This window comes from Mastigoproctus giganteus, chromosome 6, assembly GCF_048544385.1.
Source record: "Mastigoproctus giganteus isolate SK-2022 chromosome 6, ASM4854438v1, whole genome shotgun sequence".
Classification (NCBI taxonomy): Eukaryota; Metazoa; Arthropoda; class Arachnida; order Uropygi; family Thelyphonidae; genus Mastigoproctus; species Mastigoproctus giganteus.
Genome location: NC_143580.1, coordinates 118,960,631 through 118,983,703, shown reverse-complemented (window position 1 = coordinate 118,983,703; position 23,073 = coordinate 118,960,631). Strand labels below are relative to the sequence as shown.

Here is a 23,073-nt window from a genome sequence, read left to right as displayed (position 1 = left end):
GGGACAAATCTTAAAAAACAAAAACCAATCGAGAAAATAGCCAGGGTTTACTTCGCTTAATTGGGACAAAATGCTGTTTAATCGGGGCAGGACACCTCAGCACTGGAGATTACCCTACGATTGTCTCCCGACCGTACCACATAGTTCAGTTGGATTTCTGGAGGTCACAACCATAAAACAATTAGCAGTCACCTGTTTATTGGGCTTTTCTGTTAAGTGCAATCTATCATAAACGGACAGTAAACTTGATCTCATTGAATTTGCGGTAATACCGACAGCTGGAATTCTGTGGGTTATTATGGATATGTGTAAAATGTGTTTACACTTCCATGGAATCTTCAATCATATAAAAAAAATAATTTTCAGAATCTTCTCTTCATTGCTATTTTTAAAGTTTCGTAATTTGTTACTCCGTTCTCACTTGCGCGTGTTGTGTTACTTGCAATTTGCGTGTGCCGTGTTCTTTGTTATTGATTGCTTATCTTTTTACTGTTTTAAATTTTAACCCCCACCCACAAATGTCAGTGAACAGAAATGTCAACTAGTTAGTATGTACATATTACAGTACGTATTAATTATTCCGATTATCACGTATATTCTTCCAATTTTCATGTATCATTTAATTTTTTAATTGGTAAGTTAATAAAGAGTAAATTTGTGCTTAATATATCTTTACTTTTATAGCCTGTGGATAATATTCCTCCTATTTTCGCTAATTAGAATCGCTGTTTAATAGAATTAAAATTAAATTCACAAACATAATCACAATGACCGGCGCTTACTACACATCGTATAGTGAACGGTACTTTACTGTGGTGAGTTCGTCGTAACGTGATTTGATTGTACAGTGAACTAATTGTGGGTGGGTGGGGGGGGGGGTAAATTGTATTTTTAACTATTTACGTGAAACTTCGGATAATTGGGGCAGCCACTTAATCGGGCCAAAATGCACTAGTCCCGATGTGTCCCAAATAACTGGAATTGACTGTATATGATATCAAAATTATTTTTGCAGCCAGTTCCTTTGTCACTGCATCATCTTATCCAATCAAATTTTTATCAAACAAGGTCGATCTTGTTTGGTAAAACAAGGTCAACCTTGTTTGATAAACACTTCCGTATGATACTCTCCAGAAATGAAAGCGAAAAAATCGAAAATCTTACATTAGTAACAAATACATTAATAATTAAAAATCAATTTAACACAATTAAAAATCAATTTAATGCATTTTAAAATAAGAAAATTAATTAAAAGAAATTAACGAAAAAATTGCAAAATGATTTTTCTCCCTGAAGCTGGCAATGCTTTTCGACTGTAGGTCGTGATCACAGGAATGAAAATTATCGAACAGGGATGAGCATCATCATCAATCCACTGCAGGATGAAGACCTCTCCAGCAACTTTCCAGTTCCTTCTGTTTTGTGCAATGGCCATCCATCTACTACCCACAAACTCATGAATTTCATCTATCCATCTCCATTGTTGTCTTCCAGGTTTTCTCTAAGCTCCTCTTGGGTACCATTCTGTTATTTTCTTAGTTCATCTGTCATCATGTCTTTGAGCTATGTGTCCTGCCCATGACCATTTTAGTTCTTTAGTTTTGATAAGAATGTCCTTTACTTGAGTTTGCTGCCTAATCCATGTGTTTCTCTTCTTATCTAACAGTCTGATATCTTCAAACAGGCCTATGGGGCTGGGAAATTCCATACTGCAATAATTAAAGACAAACACCAGCCAAGGAATTAAAAAAAAAAATTGTTTACAATAAAAATAATAAAACAATGTGATACACTATCGGAAGACTAAAATATTACAATAAATTATGATAAAATAAACTATGACAAAACGTTAAAAATATACGGAAGCAATAAAATTATCTAAAATAAACTGGATTAATAAACTGGACTGTGGATAGCAAGGAATTTGTGAACTTTTTAAGAAGCCAGTCTATAGGTGAAGATGAACTTATGATCTCGTTTGACGTATCTTTGTTCACATGTATCCCCATTGGACATGGGGTGCACTGTGTAAGGTTGGCCTTGGAGCAGGATGATAACTTAAGTGCCAGATGTTTACTAAGTATTGATGATATTTGTAAAGGTGTTGAGTTTTGCCTCGCTAGCACTACCACGATCTTTCAAAAAGTTATGTACAAGCAGTTATGTTCCCCCATTAGTGCCACAATGGCACTAATGGGGGAACCCACGGCTATGGGTTCCCCCATTAGTGACATTGTGGCCAATTTGGCAATGGAGGAACTGGAAACCAGGATGTTTCATCAGTTGGATTTCCCCATGCGCGAGTGGAGGAGATATGTGGACGATACGTTCACCATTTTAAAAAAGGGGAAGAAAAATGAGGTGCTCAGTTTACTTAACAGCTTCTCGCCATTTATATAATTCACCTCGGAGGTGGAAAATGCTGGGTCCCTCCCATTTCTGGATGTCCTGGTTAGCAGAGATGGGTCTAGAATTAAGACAACGATTTATAGAAAGCCTATGTGCCGTGGCCAGTATGTTCATTACAGCTCGGCACAGGCTTATCACCATAAGAATAGTGTAGCCAGGGTGTTGTTGAATAGGGTGGGGACCCACTGTAGTACCCCTGAGGATAAGGAAATGGAAATTTGCAGAGTCACAGCACACCTCAGGAAGTGTGGGTATCCCTAGAGGGTCTTGGACAAATATATTTATAGGGTAGAGTACAATCGTAGGGAGTCGCCTGCCCCTGTGGATACCACATACATTCCTTACTATCCGGGCCTTTTAGAACGCATTGTACGGGCACTGTGGGAGTGTCAGACCCGCTGTGTGCAACTTCTGGGACGGAGATTGCACACAGTGGTGTCTCAAGTTAAAGATCCCGTAGCCCAGGACTATACTAGTAGTGTAGTCTATGAGATTAAGTGCCCAGATTGTGAGGAGTGTTATGTGGGGGAGACGGGGGCGACGTTTAAAAGACCGCTATTAAGACTGCTAATTATGCAGTCTGCTGTGGCAGAGCATTTCTGGGAGAAGCAGCATCGGATCTCCCCTGAAGACGCGGTCTTTACAGACCGTGCCCATGGATTTTGGGAACGCAAGTGGCTCGAGAGCTTGCAAATCGGTTCATCCAGTAGTAATACTATTAACAGGGACAGGGGGACACGTTTACACCTCCTGTTTGAGGCGGTTGTCCTCAGACAGGATGACCGGTTCTGTTTGACACGCTCCCGAGCCACTTCCGTTTCCGATGCACGCATGGGGAATGGCGACCATGTGTCTGATGGACCACGTGCATGAGTGCCATGGGTCTGCTACTTAAGGATGTGGCATTGCAGTAATAGTATGCTGTTGAAGAAGGAGACAGCAGTCTCCGAAAGCTTCAGGTTTTATCGCTTTTAATCCAGTTTATTTAGATAATCTTATTGCTTCGGTATATTTTTAACATTTTGTCGTAGTTTATTTTATTGTAATATTTTAGTCCTCCGATAGTGCATCACATTGTTTTATTATTTTTATAGTAAAAAAAAATTTTTTTTTTTTTTTTTTTTAATTCCTTGGCTGGTGTTTGTCTTTAATTATTGCAGTAACAGTCTGATTCCCAATATAATTTGTTCCATTCTTCGCTGTGTAGTTCTCAGCTTCTCTTCCATTCTTTTGGTGAGTGCCAAAGTTTTACTTCCATAAGTCATGGTGGGGAGTATACATTGGTTCATTATTTTACATTTCAGACAAATTGGAATATTGCTCCTCAGTATGTGACTATATTTCCTGCATGCTATCCATCCAAAATTGATTCTTCTCTTGACTTCCATCCATTTATCATTAGGTGTGAGCATGAAACTTAAATAGGGATTATTTGTCTTTGCATAAAAGCCCACGAATTGGAGAGCAGATATGGCTGGCGAACGTTAACAGAATTTGTGTAATTTAATTTCTATGGTTTCTGAAATTAATAGTCGGGTATAATTACGTTGGACACTTAAGTAAATTGGCCTCATTAAATAAAACATGTTTTTTGTTAACAGTGTGAAAGGCTAATTGTGATGCTGCTGAACGAGAAGCACGAACTGTGGCCGCATGTTAATTAACAGGAATATTCAAAGGAAAATGCCTCGAACCTTGGTAAGACGAGTCGCAATCACTGCAAGAAATGTTGTATACCAGGTCATTAATTTGTGTTGCGAACAAGGAAAGGGCTGAGTGATTGTTTAGTATAGTGTGTAATTTCCATATTGGCCTGGCCACAATTTTAAATTTGGTATCTTTAAAGAATATATTATTTTATTATTTTACAAATCTCTAATTATTTTACAAATATTAATATCAACATAGAATGTATTGAGCATTACAGCTCTGGTTCATACTATCTAATTCATTTTTTAAACTCTTATTGACTATTTCATTCACTTCCTTTCTCTCCAGGTATAACCTATTGATACACATAATCATGGGGAATTTTTTGAACACCTTGGTGCATAATTACATTAAATTAACATTAAGATACTTGGCCCAAAGTTACCATATTTCTTTTCTGAAATATCGCCTTCAAAACAATATCGTTCCGAAGTTTGCTAGGTTCGATTTAAATAAAAACATTTCAGTCATAAAACAACTAGCACTTGCCACATCACGTAATATCGTTAAACTTGCCTTAAAATCTCAATATTCTAATAAACAAAAATACATTTCTCAGGTTAGGAAGTTTCGCAATAAATTAAAAAATTATCTACATCCTAACAATTGGTCTGTATTGAAGACCTCCATAGAGTTGCGACAGGAAGCACAGGCCTCTGATAAACCACAGGGGCTCATATATGGTGAGTATGGGCTTGGCACACACAGGGCCCTGAGCTGGATATCATCATTCTTCTCTCTCTCTCTCTCTCTCTCAGGGTAACTTGGGAATTTTTTTTGGCTAGTGCTGCATAAGCCTTAGGCTTCCTTGCACCATATGGCTAATAATAATAATAATAAAAAGCAGACACATTAACAAATTACAAACATTATCGGGAGGTTTTTTTTTTTTTTTTTTTTATCTGAACCTCAAACACAAGAGGTATTAGAACCTATAGTACTTAGTACCGTGCTTGGGTTGGAGGTTGAGAAGACGAAAGAAGATATTTGTTGACATTAGACTTGAACTTCTGTAGATTGTAATTTTCAGGAAATACGTATGAAGGAAGATTGTTCCAGAAAACGGCAGTTGAATGAATAAATGAGGAAGATGAAAAGTTGGTTCTGTGGGTTTGAAGTTGGACAGTAAATGGATGTTGGCTGGTGGCGGCACGTGTTCGGACTGTTTTGAAAGAGAGAGCGGGAATTATAGAAGCTAATTCAGAAGAACAGTGCCCATGGAAGTATCTGTGGAAGAGGCATGCAGCAGAAACAGTGCGTCTATGAGACAGCGAGTGGAGAGACTCTGTTAGAGATGAATCATTAATTAACCTAACTGCCCTCTTCTGAATGAAATCAAGAAGCCTGAGAGAGGTTTTGGGGGCACCACCCCAGATGTGGGAACACCATTCCATGGCAGGGCGAATTTGCGATTTATACAGAGTGAGCAGCTGTTTGGAAGAAAAGTAACGCCAAGAGCGAAAGAGAAAACCAAGTTTTTTAGATGCAGAGGAAGCAATATTTGTAATGTGATTGTGCCAAGAGAGATTAGAAGTCAGGGTAATCCCCAAAAGAGATATATCCTTTTGCCTAGAAATTGGAGTGTCACTAAAGATAAGCATAGGAGCAGAAGAATCCTTTTTGCGAGATATAAGACAAGACTGAGTTTTAGAAGGGTTGAAATCAACTAAGTTGTCTTTGGCCCCACTGGAGAATTACCTGAAGATCGGCATTTAAGGAATTGGTAGCAGATTTTCGAGAAGTTGAAGCTGATTGAGCAGGACAAGGTTTCTCAAAATGGAAAGTTGAATGCAATGTGCTATCATCGGCAAAACTATGGATAGGATTTCCAGTCAATGGAAGAAGGTCATTGATATACAAGAGGAAAAGAGTGGGAGAAAGAACTGAACCTTGGGGGACACCGGCATTAGTGGAGAAGTTAGAAGACAGAGAGCCATCAACCATCACCCTCAGTGAGCGATCAGAGAGAAAACTGGATAACCAATTACTAAAAACAGTTGGCAAACCATAAGATGGAAGCTTGTTTAGAAGACCTTTATGCCAAACACGATCAAAAGCCTTTGAGATGTCAAGAGCAACTACTTGTGTTTCACCGAACCTTTCCATTGAATTAGTCCATAAACGGGTAACATAAGCCAGAATATCACCAGTGGATCGACACTGACGGAATCTATACTGGTGATCGTTGAGCAGACGGAAGGTTTCTAGGTAGTTTAAGAGTTGGCGGTTAATTGATTTCTCCATTACTTTAGAAAGAGTAGAAGTAATTGCAATGGGACGATAATTGGATGGGAGGGATTTGTCACCCTTTTTAGGAACTGGCTGGATATGAGCAAATTTCCAAGCAGAAGGAAAAACAACTTTAGAATAAGAAAGTGAAAAAAGGCGGCAAAGAATAAGAGTAAGTTCAGGAGCACAGGTTTTGAGAACAAGTGGAGAAATACCATCAGGACCTGGAGCTTTCTTAGCATCGAGATTCATCAAAATCCTTCTGATATCCTTTTTAGGGAAGACCACAGGAGGCATTGAATGGAGTGTGTTGGGAATGGTGGGAGGTGTTTTACCAAGATCATTAATACATGAGCTGGAAGAAAAATGGGATGCTAGCAGGTCAGCTTTATCCTTGGCTGAAGTGACAACAGAACCATCTGGTTTGGATAGAGGTGGGAGCAGAGATGGGTAAAAGTTGCGGCCAATAGCTTTGGCAAGAGACCAGAATGCTCGGCTACCATTAGGGCAAGAAGCAAGTTTTCTACTCTTAGCCTGTTCAAACTCTAGTTTGGACTGATTAATAACTGCTTTACAATTGTTGCGAGCTTTGGTGTAGGCAGAAAATGAAACTGAAGAATTAGAAACAAGCCAATTACGATATGTAACATTCTTCTCTTGGACAGCCTTAGCACATTTATTGGAAAACCACGGTTTAGATAAAGGATGAGATCTTAAATGGAGTGTGGGATAAAGGATTCCATTCCTGCAAGAATAATTTCACTGACAATCTGAGCAAACGTTGACATCAGAACTTTTGAAACAGTAATCCGACCAAGGAAAAGAAGAAAAGAAGTCTCGCAGGTCATCCCATTTTGCATTCTTGTAATGCCAAACAACACGAGGTTGGGAGTAGCCATGAGATAAAGGTTCCATTGGAGAAGAGACAATCACCAAGTTGTGATCTGAAGTGCCTAAAGGACCTCTCACCTCGACCGTGTACTTAGAAGGGTTGTTTGCGAGAAAAAGATCAAGCGTATTGTCTGTATGATTAGGATTGTCCGGTATTCTTGTAGGTAAATGAAAAATCTGTGCTAGGTCATTAGTAATTGCAAAAGCCTCAGCAGCTCGACCTGCTGGGTCAGTGTGACTAGAAAACGGAAGCCAGCTGGGGTTGTGAACATTAAAATCACCAAGGAAAATTACCTCACTGTTAGGAGAGTTGGACTGGAGAAAGTTAAGTTGCAACGAGAGGAAGTCAAAGAGCTCCAAGTGATTAATCGAGTTGGGAGAATGGTAGAGACAACAGATGAATTTGACACAATGAGGTAGAGAGATTTTAAGCCAGAGAAGATCAAAGAGAGGAGATTCCAAATTGCCAAGTCTCTGACAGGGAATATCAGAACGGACATATGCACAAGTACCACCTTTGAGGCGAAAGGAATCATACAGCGAATAATTTGGGCATCTGAGATGAGCAGTAGTTGAATCAACCGATAACTGAGATTCTCTCAGAAAAAGTACATGAGGTTTGGCAGACTGCAAGTGGAAATGGACATCGTTGAGATTAGAATTGAGACCACAACATATTTGTGAAATGAATTAGGAAGTCCTTGGGAGGTTTAGATCTTTTTGCAGATAAGCTTGATCTATTAGTTTGACAATTCATGGTGTATTCAATAGTAAGAAAAAGTGGGTGGGACATGCTCTATGAAGTAATGAAATTTTTGGATATGGCGTACAAGTGGTAAGAATATACCCAGATCCTTGACATAACGTGGCCTCGACAATGCTCCCCGCATACACATTACTCGGACTCCCTCCAGTCACTATCTGGCAGAGTAGAGGTAGCAAGATTATACACTAGCTGATCCGGAAGCCTCCTAGAGAGAGTTACCAGTAGGTCCGGTCCGGTGTACTAACTAGCGGCCGGCCTGCGAACACCGTTTTAGAGCTGTACCCTCGAAATGTAAGGAATATTGGATCTCGCCATGACGTTCATCATAACCTCAAAAGTCATCAATCATACTGCATGATGGAAGAGATAGGGAAGGGTTGACCGGAACTTAGCTCTAGAGACTAAACATGGGTTCCACCACTTCAAGCCTCCAATAAGCAAAGTGGTGGTATTTCACCGGTTGATGAGAGTCATCTTCCACCTAGTACTGCCTGGTAACATAGAGGGGCGGCATTCCTCCACGTGGTGTGGGCACCACACCTCGACCCCTGCTTACGTTGGTTCACACCTGGGTGGTTACCCACCATGTACTTGTGCATGGAGGTTATATCCAGGATTACTAACAGTCCCACCATCGTGAAGGTGCAAGCAGAGGATCTGGCTGTCACAGACCGTCCGGACTTCGCCGAAATTGGGTCCACTTGACTTGAGTGTCACCCGAATATCAGTTCCATCATGGTGTATTCAATAGTAAGAAAAAGTGGGTGGGACATGCTGTATGAAGTAATGAAATTTTTGGATATGGCGTACATGTGGTAAGAATATACCCAGATCCTTGACATAACGTGGCCTCGACACTTTTACCCAAAGGATTTTAGACTCCCAGGTAGCAAGTACAGCTTGTCTGACATATCTGAGAGAATGTCTGTGACAACCTCAAGGACCAAAACAAAACATGTTCATACAAATTCTAACACATTGTCGCGAGCTTGCAACCAAGTGCATAAAAGTTGGGTGGCGACCCCCCCCCCATCGCATACAGACAATGTGCTACCACAGAATATATCAGCTAGTTCAAGAACACCCCCTCGCCCAGCATTCAACAAACCGACATATCAATAGGTTACAAATTTTTCCTTATATATACTATCGCAGGACCAGATTTCACTTTTACCCAAAGGATTAAATTATAATTTACCACCTTGAAAGCTACCTATAAAACATTGCGTAATTGATATTGAATTTGGACTTACGCAATGTTAAGTAATAACTTGATACCGATTAATTATACAAAGCTTCCTATTAAGGAAATTTTTTCACTTAATTAAACTGTTGGTTGAGACCAACTATATCACCTTTCGAGACAAAGTGTACAAACAAATTTTTGGTTTGCCAATGGGATTGAGTCTGAGCAGTTTAATATCGGAGATCTATCTCTCAACGATTGAGCATATACATTTGATGCCTTTTCAACCCCATATCACATGCTATGGGAGGTATTTGACGATGTTCTAGTTATTATGGGCGCCTCCGTAGCCAGGTGGGAAGGAGCAGCAGTGCGTAGCACATGCTTCTTAATTAGACCGGGGTTCGAGCCCGTCACCACCAAATATGGAGGATGCGGAAAAGTCATTCAGGGAATGACCACCGCATATTCCGGAGCAATATGGCCTTAGTTGCTAATGCTCCTAAAAACCAAATAACAAACAAACAACAAACAATCTAGTTATTACTGATATGTAAAATGTCCAAGACATTTTACATTCATTTAATAATATTCATTCTAGACTCAAATTTACATTGGAATGGGAGGATGCGGATACAAAGTCATTACGTTTTCTCAATTTCATGCTTACTCGGGACTCGAATAAAATCCAATTTAACATCTATCAAAAACCTACAAACACTGGTAAGCTTCTACATTATAACAGCTATCACCTGTTCACCTACAAAAGATCAATTATCTTTAATCAATTTCTAAATGCCTATAAATATTCAAACGATGGAATCTGCTTTGGGCTCAGAAATACAAATATTAACCAGCAGATCCTTAAACGGGGGTTATCCCCTTGCTACAATAAACCGAATTAGGGTACAAGCTAAGGATAGGATACAAAATACTACATCAACCAACAATATTAATATCAAAAAATACTTTATTTCTGTCCCATATGTTGAACAGTGGCACAAACAGCTTAATAGATTCTTTAAAGATACCAAATTTAAAATTGTGGCCAGGCCAATACGGAAATTACACACTATACTGAACAATCGCTCAGTCCTTTCCTTGTTCGCAACACATATTAATGACCTGCTATACATTTCTTGTGGTGAATGCGACTCGTCTTACCAAGGTTCAACGCGTTTTCCTTTGAACATTCGTGTTAATCAACATGCGACCTCAGTTCGTGCTTCTCATTCAGCAGCGTCAGAATTGGCCTTTCACGCTGTTAACGAAAAACAATTTTTTATTTAACGAGGCCAAAATACTTAGTGTCCAACATAATTATACACGACTATTAATTGCAGAAACTGTAGAAATTAAATTACATGAAAATTCTGTTAATGTTCGCTGGCCATATCTGATCTTCGATTCGTGGGCTTTTATGCACATGCGCAAATACAAATAATCCCTATTTAAGTTTCATGCTCACCTCTATTCGGTAATTTTCATTTCTGTGATCATGACATACGGTTAAAAAGCGTTGTCAGCTTCAGGAAGGAAAATCGTTTTGCAATTTTTTCGTTAAATTCTTTTAATTAAATTTCTTATTTTTAATTGCATTAAATTGATTTTTTTAATTGTGTGAAATTGAGTTTTATTCTGTTAAATTGATATTTAATTATTTGTTATTCTAATGTAAGATTTCGATTTTTTCATTTTAGTTTCTGGAGAGTATCATATGGAAGTGTTCTACATAGTATATTGAGGTAAACTTCTCTTATTATTTTACAAATATTGATATCAACATAGAAAGTGTTGAGCATTACAGCTCTATTTCATACCATCTAACTTAACATAAATAAAAAAATTTTTGCTGCTTTTCATGGCATTCTTTGCAGGAGTTTTGTCATAATCTGCCTTGGCTCACCTAACCTCCTTTGGGACTTAATTGCAGACTAGTTTATATCTACCATAGGCTTCTGTATCACCTGATAATTTATATGCATCCTATGCATTTTTCTTCTCCATCACGTGTCTCAATAGTTCATCTGACATCCATTTAGAATTTATCTTTGTTAACATATGTTGTTGTTGTTTGTTGGATTTATTGGTGCAAGGCTACTAAGGCCATAATGCACCTATTTCAATCTTATTTGATACATGATTGTTATATTAAATAAAAGGATTCAGATCAGGTGATATTTGTTTATCAATTTGAGGAAGGTAAAAACATCATTAATATCTTGTCGGTCTCCGAGAATCTGTTGTAAGGTAAGTTTATTAGAAGAATATAGATGTGAAGAGAAAGCTGTTTTTCGTTCTCTCAGATATAATGGGCATTTAATGATCAAGTGGTTTACTGTGAGTTGAGTTTGACAGTTGCTGCATAGTGGAGGGTCATCCTGAGTGAATAAATAACTATGAGTTAGGTGAGTATGTCCTATTCGAATTCTAGCAAGTACTACTTCTTCCTTTCTATTGCCTCTTAGGCTTGATAGCCACTTCTTGTGATTGTTTTTAATCTGAAAAAGCTTATTGCTTTTTTCTCCCTGCCAAATGGATAGCCATTTTTTTCTAACATTGGTATGTATGATGCGTTTTAAATCTGTGTAAGGTATCTGCATGTCTGATTTTATGTGACTGGCGTTCTTGTCTGCAAGATCCGCTTGTTCGTTTCCTCTGATTCCAGAGTGCCCAGGTATCCAACAGAAAATTAATTTTTGCCTGTTTGCAAGAAGCTGCACTAACTTGGTTTGAATTTGTTGTAGAAACGGATGACTGGAAGGAAATTTACACTGAAGAGCAGATACAGCACTTAAGGAATCGGTGTAGATAATAGTTTGAGGATATAATGACTGTTTTACATTGTCTAGAGCCATCAGGATAGCATATAGTTCTGCGGTGTAAATACTGTACTCCAAAGGGAGCTGCTGGGATATTGTATTGTTTGGTAGAACTGCAGCTGCACCAACTTTACTATCTGTCTTGGAACCATCAGTGTAAATTTGGGTAAAACTAGAGAACTGAAAAGAGTGAGTTGCATGGATCTGCTGAATACTGAAATTTGGAAGTGCATTCTTTCCCCATTGTTGGAAATGTTGGTAAACATTGGCCAAGGGTATTTGCCATGGTGGCATAGCCGTGCTAATATCTAGAATTATGTCATTCATATTTAGTTCCCTGCACGTAGTTATGCTTTGTAATCTAATGCTACATGGTTTATTCTGCAAAGGTTTATTTTGGTACAAATTATGCCATTTTGGGGTGAATAAATACTGTTTTATAGGATGATGTGGGAAACTTCTGATTTTTGCTGCATAACTTAATAACAGAGCTTGCCGACGAAGAAATAGGGGTGGTTCATGTGCTTCCGTATAGAGACTCTGAACTGGCGATGTACGAAAAGCTGCCAGTGCAATTCGGAGGGCATTGTGATGTACTGGGTCGAGCCATTTTAATACACTTTCTCTAGCTGAGGCATATGCAGGTGACCCATAGTCTAGTTTGGATCATATGAGCAACCGGTATAAGTGCAACAGCATGTATCGATCTGCACCCCATGACATAGCGGAAATTGCCCTGAGGAGATTCAGCTTCTTTAGACAGATTGTACGAATATGTTTAATATGCTCTAAGAAACTAAGTTTTCTATCCAGAATTAGTCCAAGAAAGCTAATACTCTGTTGAAAAGAAATTGGATGAAAATCAAGATGTAAATCGGGATCTGGATGTGAATTCCGTTTACGGCAAAAATGAATTGCTGTTGTTTTTTGTTTTGAAAGTCTGTATCCATTATTTTTGGCCCACTGAACAAGCTTGTTAATTGTACCTTGAAGCTGCCTTTCAATGAAACGCATGTTTTGTGAGTGGCTTGACACAGTTGATACAGATAAGTTTCAACTGTGTCAGGAATACATTTTGTAATGGAATTAATCCTGAGAGAGAAGACCTTGGCACTAAGCACAGAACCCTGAGGGACCCCCTCTTCTTGCACAAATGTTTGTGAGAGAGCAGAGTGAAATCGTACCTGAAAGGTCCTATTGCTCAAAAAGTTCTGGATAAATTTTGGAAGATGACCACGAATACCGGATTCATAGAGATCGTGAAGAATTCCATATCGCCAGGTTGTATCAAAAGCTTTTTCGATGTCAAGACATATCATCACTAGGTGTTCGTTTCTGAGAAATGCATTTCGGATGTTTCCGTCAGCTTTGACCATAAGGTCAAGTGTTGATCTAGTTCTTCGAAATCCATATTGATTTTGACTTAGAATGCATTCAGTCTCTAGGAACCATGTCAATCTGGCATTAATTATTTTTTCTAATGCTTTTCCTATACAACTAGTTAACGCTATCAGTCGGTAATTTGCTGGATCTGAATGGTCTTTTCCTGGTTTTGGGAAAGCTAATACAATAGAATGACGCCAACTGGTAGGGTAGTAGTCTTCACCAAAGATTCTATTATACAGTTTTAGCAGAGCAGAAAGGGATTCTTCACTCGAGTGATATATCATGGCATAGTACACTCCATCAGGGCCAGCAGCACTATTTTTGGATCTTGCAAGTGCGCTACGTAACTCTGCCATGGTAATGGGTACATTATATGGATGCTGTCGTGAGGTACTGAAATTGAGATTATATTTTTCTGCTTGTATTTTATGTGCCTGGAAACTTGGCTCAAATGTGGTTACAGCGAAGATTTTTTCAAAGGTTTCACCTAATGTATTAGAAATATCGAGAGGACTGCAGATTTCTTTGCCTTTCAGATATATTATCGGAGTGGTTATAGGTGGATATTTTCCATTAATTCTTCGAACTTTAGTCCAAACAGTTCTGATATTTGTGGTCCTGTTTATAGAGGAAGCATATTTAGACCATGTCTCTTTTTTGCTTATTCGTTGTATGTGACGAGATTTAGCACTAGCTTTCTTGAACCGTATGAGATTAGCTGTGGTTGGGTATTTACGAAATAAGTTCCAGTATCTATTCTTCTTTTTTTTTTTTGCATTGCTACAGGCTTCATTCCACCATATTTTTGGGTGGGAGCGAGTTTTCATGGATGATCTGGGTATACTGGTTTCTGCAGCTGCTATCATTTGCTGAGTTATGTAAGTTACGGCAGAGTCAATGGTGAGGGTCTCAATTGTCTGAATATCTAGATGTGCCAGCTCTTGATATTTCTTGCAGTTAGCTTTGTCGAATTTCCAAACAGTTTTTATCTCAGTTTGAGGAGGAGAGTTAGCATTAGCAGAGGCATATGATGCAAGAAAGCAAGCTTATTCAGCATCAGCCAAAAAAAAAAAAAAAAAAAACACACACCACTCCCATTTCACCCCTCCGTTCGTTCAAAATACCTGTCCAGTTGAGCTTTAAATTTGTTTAGGCTATCAACTTCGACAACAAGTGATGGAAGTCGGTTCCACCAACCAACCACCCGCTGGCCAAAGGCAAATTTCCGCACATCTATCCAACATCCGTCCTTCCTCAATTTGAATTTATGCCCTCTGAGGTGATTATTCTGAGCAATCCCATTGGCATTGAGCATGCTCAAACCATTCAAAGCCTTATTAGCATTATCAGTTTTTTTTCAGACCCTTCTCTACGTTCTCTCAAAAATCCCTCCGCTTTCTTCCTGGCCAATCGTTGACTTCCACATCCTTTCCTTCGTGATTCTTATTCGTCTCCTTTCATTTCCGTGGGCGTGTTTTTTCATCCTTTATGTCCGAACTTCCGTTGGTCTAGAAATTTCGGGATCATTCTAGATGGTAAAACGTAAGTTCCGGTCAACTAAGAAAGTTTCAGGCCTTCTTTGTGACCTCACACTCACATCCATTACTACGACGCCCACACCTGCTAGAGTCGCACCGTGAAATTTTTAATACGGCCACTTCCGCACTCAGTGCCCTTTCTATAGAGTATATGCTCCTGTCTTAAGTGGGATTTGTTTCGGTCTATTACTTTTACTGACTCGCTTAAGGAATCCTTTACAACCGAGATATAACTAACTGGGAGTGTCTGGAATAACCTTCGAATTCCAGTGTTTCCTAACCCATGATATTTGAGCTGAAAACTAACTATTTACACTACAATTAATTCTCCCAATATTTAACAAAACTTTATTAAATTATTGTAAGGATGGGTCCTTACATAAGTATGGAAAATACCATTGTAAGTCTAATTTTTTTAAACAGCAATATCTCAGCAACCCCCCACACCAAAATACACAAAAAATGTTTCTTTAGACTCGGCAAACATTCATGATGACAATAAGAAGTGATATAAGAAACGTGATCTAAATCTGCATAAATTTTCCATTAAACCAAGAGCGCAGAACACTATATAACCAAATAAAAATCAGGTGAGTACTCTACTATATTTAAACAATAAAAAAAAAAAAACATTAGGGTCACTGGGAAAGTAACTCTAAACTACCCATTGCATTTTTTAATTTTTATCATTTTTTTTTCATTTATTTATTAATTTTTTGTCGCTGCCCAGGAATTCAAATCCTGGCAGAGAATAATAGGCTGCCTGGCTACCTCGTAGTTGTGTGTGTGGGGGTTCACTGGGAGGGAGGGTCCTGTGGCCAAAAGCCAGAACATAACAGAACTCAACATATTACTACACATTAAACATTTTCCTGGCATTTTCACTAGTACAGTACTGCATTTCTTCACAGCGTACATATAGCGCAGATGTGGGAAGCTTCAGGTGTGTTCTCTGCTGACCAAAAACCCGTGAAAAATCTACACCTGAGACCGACTTAAGTACCTTTGCACAGCCACAAAGTGAAAAAGCCCATAAAAGTTATTGGCATCATTGACGGGATTGAAACCTCAACCTTTACCACCCACTGTGGGGAGGTCAGTGACAATGCCCCTGTGCAGATTATATATTATACTGATATATATTTAACATGCACAGCTTATATTATACTGATGTAAATTTAACTGATGGTGGAGAGTAAAAACATCTAACAGTTGACCACACTAATCAGAATAGGAGCTAAACCAGGATGGGAACTTAGCATTAAATTCATGACCAATAAAAACTTTTGAAGCACTAGCTGTTCTTAAAACATAATCAAGAAATGAAAAATTAGTTTCCACATCAGAAGATGGGGTCGGTAGACAGGGGGAACAAAGTAAGCAGATTTAAAAAAAAAAAAAAAAAAAAAAACAGTAATAAGGGCAGACGTAATGAACTAATTACAGAGTCCACTCATGATTGCAACATCCAAGCGTTGACTGAAACCGATAATAGCAGAAAAAGGTACAAAAAAAGCATTCATTATCATTGCAGTGGCTGGATAACCAGAGAAGTGCTGTGCAAAGTATAGGGTCCTTGAAACAAAGCAATATCAACAGATTCTTCAAGAGAATATTGTCATGATTCATCAGCAATGATATGAGCTCAGCGAGCATTAATTTGAATCACATAGCAAGATCACCAGGAGAGTCAAAATTGAAAGCTTGTTGGAGCAAAAGTTGTAACCTATGAGTTATATTTGATTCTGGATCGTACGTTGTCAAAGGCCCGAAAGTATTCATCAAAGAGCTGACATTCCTGGCAGCATGTTTATAATTCTTTTTCTTTCTCTTCCAATTACAGCAAACGTGTGATAGATCCTTATTGCACATTAAAAAAAAAAAAAAATCTGAGGTGAATATGCACAATGATCACAAAAAGGGAAATCAACAGACCACGACTAGGTAGTGTGACCATAGCCCAAAAAAGATTAACGTGTAACTACAGTAAAGAGCATGCACCTGTCAGCAGTCCAGCCGTGGCAATTGATGCAAGAACCAAAACTTTATAGCATCAGCTAAAAAAAATAAAAAAACATCCATAATGTGCAAGAATTTGTCTAGTTCTTTAAATTTATTCAACCCATGCATTTTTAAAACAGATGGAAGCCTGTTCAAATAATCAGCCATCCGCTGGTCGAAGGCAACCTTCTGCACATCTATCATGCAACCATCCCTCAACTTTAATTTATGTTCTCCCCCCCATGTGTGTACTCTCAGCCAGTGGATACCATTAACATACCACTTTTTCAATTCATTTGTGGCTTTAAACACCATAATCAAATTTTACCGCAGGTTCCTGTCTCCAGAGGCTGCAATTTGCAGAACAGAAGCCTTTCTTGATAAGAGCACCCTTTTGTTCCTTTCATCAATCCGGTTATCCTTCTGTGTAGTACCACACAATTGATATGGCACATCCAAGGTTCAGTGATGGCTCCATTGCTGCTTTCAACATTTATCAATGATATCAGGCAATGTCCAAGGTTGCAGATGATACAAAAGCTGGCAGGGTGAGCCATTGCAACAATATCTAATAAAATTGAACCGATGAGCCGAGAAACGGCAGCCAATGTATAACATTGACAAGCCGACATTGAGTTAGCCGATAGTGTGCATATTACTGGAAAGTAATATTTATTTACTTTCTATTTCGCAGGTTATCAGTGACCATCCAATCAATAAGAGGAAGGAGGTTTGGCGAGCATATTGAATGATCAATTGCAGAAGTTGACCTTGAGGAAAGATGCAAGTACGTGTGAGTCCCATTGTTTAATAATGTTAAGTTGTGCCTTTCAAGAAATTTTTCAATTAACTGACCTCTCTTATCAAGGTGCGAGGAATCCCATAGGGGGTGATGCCCATTCCAGTCACCCAAGATACAAAAAGGTGGTGGCAGCCTAAATCATTCAAATCTGCTAGAGAGTATGAATAGTTTGGCGAAAGGTATATGGAAACAACTGTTACCGCTATCTTAACCATAACTCTAGCAGCAATTGCTTCTCAAGTTGTTTGCAGTGGGACTGGTCTGAAAGGAGTTCTGGAGTTTACTAGCAATGCTACACCCCCTTGTGCTGTATTAGAGTCGTTCCTATCCTTTCTAAGCATTATATGATGTTTTATGCTCATAGTTATTTTAGGAGTCAGGTTTGTTTCCTGTAGACAAAGAACAGCAGGCTTATATTCGGTAATTAAGTCATAAACATCGTCTAAGTTAGCTCGGAGTCCGCGACAATTCCATTGAATGATTCTGTGCATTATTGAGGATTATCGGGTGTGTCTGCTTGCTTACGAGATGTGGTCTGTTTGCACCTGTCTAGTCTTTTTTCCCTTTTTGGGAAATTTGGTCTAGCGACGTCCATGTCCTCCACTTCTGTCTTTTTGCTTCTTGGTATGGCACCTTGTGTTCCACTTTGTACTTTTGTATATTCTTTTCAGTCTGCCACTGGATGCACTCCTTTGAAAATGCTGAATGATTCCCCTTACAGTTTGGGCAGCTTTGTATTTCAGTGGGGCAGTCTGTATGAACATGCTCTTTTGAACCACAGGAGGCACAGGTGGTTACACCCCTGCAGACTGCTTGTGAGTGTCCAAATTTTTGGCATTTAAAACACCGGACTGGGTTTGGAATATAAGGTCGAATTTTGCACCTTAAATATCCAGCTTTAACAGTTGTTGGTGAAATTGGTGTTTTAAATGTAAGAATGATCGTTCGGGTAGGAGTAAGAATCCCATCTTTCTTAATGACTATCCTTTTGGCATTTATTACATTTTGATCGCCTAATTCCTGAATGATTTCCTCCTCAGATACGTTAAGGAGATCCCACTCGGCTATTACCCCTTTAGAGGAGTTTAAGGTGGCGGTGGCATGCGGGGTAACCTTTGTGGGAATTCCACCAAAAGTCGATATTTTTAATAGTTTTTCCGAGTGTTTATTCTCATTCATCTGCACTAGAAGGTCTCCGGATTTTAATCTTCGAACCATTTTTGGTGGGCCCGCCACATTCTCAAGACATTTCTGTATTAAGAATGGGGAGAGCTTACTCAAAGGATTGTCAGTCAAAGAATGCAGTATCAAAAAAAGAGGAGCAGGGGTTTCTGTTCCTTCTTTTTTCTGCCGTTTTGCATTTCCTGCATTTAAGTCTTCTCTGTTTGAGAGATCTGGATCATGAGATCCATAAGTGGCATGTCTATTTATGTCTATCTTTGCTCCTTTTTGTCCCGGGGGAGAGTTTTTCTTCTCCCAGGTTTCCAGCCCTGCCACGTGGAGGCAGGAGCGGTGCCACCAGTGACCGAGCGGTTTAGAGGGTTAGTTAGGTTAGTACGGATTATATATATATATATATACACAAGGAAAGAAAGGTGTATTTCCTTTCTGGATTCTACTTCAAAGCTTTTAAGTAAAGAATCACTTAAGAAAAGCAAGAAGAATAGTGACACTGGAAAATAAATATAACTAATCCGCTGAGAAAGAACGCTATGTATCGCACAAAATATCGCTTGGCACTCGGGGCCAACATATGTTGTTCCCACTGAATTTAAAAGCTGTCTGAGATCACTTTCCAGATTTTGTTCCTAACAACCTTCAACCTTCCAAGCATATTTTCTTTAACCTCACATGTACACACAGGAGGGGTGTGGGACCTGAGCACACATTTAAAAGGGTAAGGTGTTATAGAGCACATGCTCTATAACGCAACTCCTGCTGGTTTCAGGAGTTCCCCTAGTAGCAAAAAAAAAGGGGGAAGATGACTGCTTAATGAAATCAAAACCATCCGGGGGGAGTGGATGTCATTTCTTGGTGACATATAAATAGAGAATATCATCAGGAAGAACTGTACTGTAACACAGATTGCTACCTCTGTGTCAGTGGTAAGTGATATAGGTTGAAAAGGGGTATGGTTACCCACAAAAATGGCAACTCCTCTGTAGGCAGATCCATCCCCAATTCTGTTTTTCTGGATAACACCTCTACCACGGAAAGCTTTGTTGTTATCACTATTTGAGTGAATTTCTATGGAAATTTCACTGTAATAATTTAAATATGGATGTTATTTAGTTTTACTCAATCCACCTGTGGACTTCCAAAATGGCTGGGGTCTTTGTTTTTTCAGACTTCGGTTTATCGTTTATGGGGAAGTATAGACGTTACCAGGTATTCATTTCTTCTTTGGTAAAAAGTTCCAAGACTGAGTCTTCTGTTGCCTCCTTCACTTCTATATTCATTTCCTTGAGATGGCGCAGCTTTGCTTGCTTTCTTTGCCATTCACTTTCAGTAGAGGTAGTTCAGCAGAAGGTATTTGATATGGGTGTGACAGCTGATTGGCTCTTTTGAGGTAATTTTGATGAACTGAGAAAATGGCAAACAAGAGGAGTAAATGATTTTGATGGTGGTATGGTCATTCCTATTTGTATCCTGATAGTATACTTCACAGAAACCTTCTAGGTGTATAATTCCTTGCTGCTATTTACTAGTTGGATGTGTTTCCTGGCCACTTGATGGGAAATGTCCAATTCTTTTTTCAATATTTGAGTTTTTCTCTTGTTTCTATCACTGACATGCTCAAGGGTATGCCTGGTACTCTCCTTAACAATTTGTGCAAATTGCCTTTTAAGCTGAACCACATCGAACACAGGCTGTTTGCGAGTGGCTATACTTTTGCTACTTAAAACACCTCAATGGATTTTCAATGTAAATCCTTATTGGGGCAGTTTAAGTAACTTGCCATAGAGGCCATGGGGTGTTGAATGTAACAATGAGAATTTGAGTAAAAATAAGATTCCTATCCTTACTCATAGCTCACTTAACAGATGTGACATTTTGATTTTTCAGTTCAGTGCAGATCTCTTCCTCATAAAAATGAAGATCCCACCCTAATATGACCCATGAAGAGTTCATGGGTAATATTAGGGTGGTCATATTAGGTAACAATTGATGCAGCCTTCAGAATTTGTTGGGCATGTTTGCGACACGAGGCTTCAACTAAAACATCTTCAAAATGCACCTTTTTATAAATTTTGGGGATCTTTCTAATCATTTCTGAATGAATAATGGTGACATGCCCAATTGTCTGTTGTCTGATAGAATGGGGAATGAGGAAAAATGGTGTCACTGATGGCGTATTATCAGTTCCAGGTCTTTTGGCAGCAGTATAGTCAAGTATTGTCTGACCAATTAGGTGGGGGAGGATCTTAAGAAGAGAGATTTAAATTACTTACGTGAGCAAAAAATAAGTTTCATATGCTCTAAGCACATTACACAACCACAAAGTCTACTCATGAACCAGCAGGTACTATGTATGGTAACGGGATGCCAAGTTTTCTTAGAGCAAACTTGGCATCCCATATTGATCCTAGCAGTTAAAACCACTCGCTGACTGATCCTGGTCAGGCTGTTCCAGGACGTTCCATCTTCCCAAAGCAGTTGCCAAAATGGCCTCACTCACCAGGATATCTCTTTTCTAAGTTTCCATGAGTTGTGCTCATGGCTGCACATGCCAGATTCCGATGATGTAACCTGGAAACAAAGATATGGGCCAAAGATCTCAGTGATTTAAGATCTATACTATTGTCATACATTTATATGAATCCTTTTGATTAAAATTGCAATTAATCTAAAAATTAAAGTGCCCTAATAACTCTCCCACCCCCTTTACTCCTAATATAGACTACATCTGGTGGCGACCTTGAGTCGCCACCAGATGGTGGTATGAGACTATACAGGTTCTCACATCAAGGGCTAAACAAATAGGTATTTTTTTTTTTTTTACAGAGTTAGTTGTGGAAGATCAAAACGGGGTTCAAATTTGGTGTTGCAATGATTCACCAGGCTTAAACTTTAAGTTTCCTGTAAGTAATGAGGTTACCCCTAGTGATAAACTTGCAAAATAAATTCCAAGGTTTAAAATCCTCCATTTGGCAAGTGAACAATCTCTATAATGCTGATTTACTTCACCCAGCTTTTTTTTTCTTAAGCCTCCGTAGCCGAGTGGGCAGGAGCGGGAGTGCAGTAGCACACGCTCTTTGAGTTAGACCGGGGTTCAAGCCCCTGACTGCTGAATACGGTCGATCTGCCAACCCGCACTGGACCAGCGTGGCAGATTATGGTCCATTTCCCTCAGCATGAATTGGTGAGGAGGCTTCCATCCTGCAGTGGGTTGATAATGGCTGCACTTTACTTTTTTTTTTTTTTATAATAGTATTACTATGAACTACTATATTGTGAACTTGTACTGAATGTCTTGCAAAATGAATGATTTTGCAAGACAATCAAACATGTTGCAAATAGAGAATAACAGGTGCAGTCTGGGAAATATGTAAAACAGAAAGAAATTGGTGTCATTGGTGCCTGGAAATTATTAATATAACAAAGTATAAATCTGGCACTATGGTGCTTTTTTTTTTTTTTTTTTTTTTTAAATCTGTCCGGCCTATTCTCCCTCTATCTTTGTAAGGTCGACTACCAATGCAAAATATCAAAAACATCTGGATTTCTGAGGTTCTACCTCTATTTCTTTTATAAGATAATGCAGTAGCTTCAATTCCATATCTCCACAGAGTAACAGCTGTCAGTTTTAATCCAAAATATGAACCACCCATGTTGTCAGATTAGTCCAGTGGATAGCATATGTCCTAAGAAATAAAGGTTGAGGGTTCAAACCGTGCCACCCACATCGATGTTGTGATAGTCCAATATTTTTTAATATCATGTATGAAAGGCAACATGATTTCAGCACCGAAGTTTTCTTTAAAGCTAAATACATACAACTTATATGTATATATAAATAAATAAATACACAACACATTTTACTAGTATTGAACTAGTATTGAATGTCTCACAAAATGAATGATTTTATATTTGGAAAATACTCAGTAACATGAATATTTTCTAGGAAATACATAAAATAGAAGTAAATCGTTTTTGTAAATTATTAATTGAACACAATGCATAAATCTGGCTCCCTGCAAAGTTTTTCTTCTTTTTTTCCCCCCCACAAGCCTAGCCAGCCTATTTCTTCTTCTGCCCTTATATGCTATGCACCTTCTAAAACAAAATTCAAAAAATTGCTGGATTTTTGATAATACAAGGTTTATGAGATT

General features: G+C 38.7%; 1 protein-coding gene across 1 annotated transcript in view; it reads right to left on the bottom strand.

Moving 5' to 3' along the window:
- The window catches only part of LOC150084535 (SID1 transmembrane family member 1-like), a 222,965-nt gene that overhangs the window by 176,778 nt on the left and 23,114 nt on the right, over window positions 1–23,073 (bottom strand). The gene's annotated exons all lie outside the window — the stretch shown is intronic.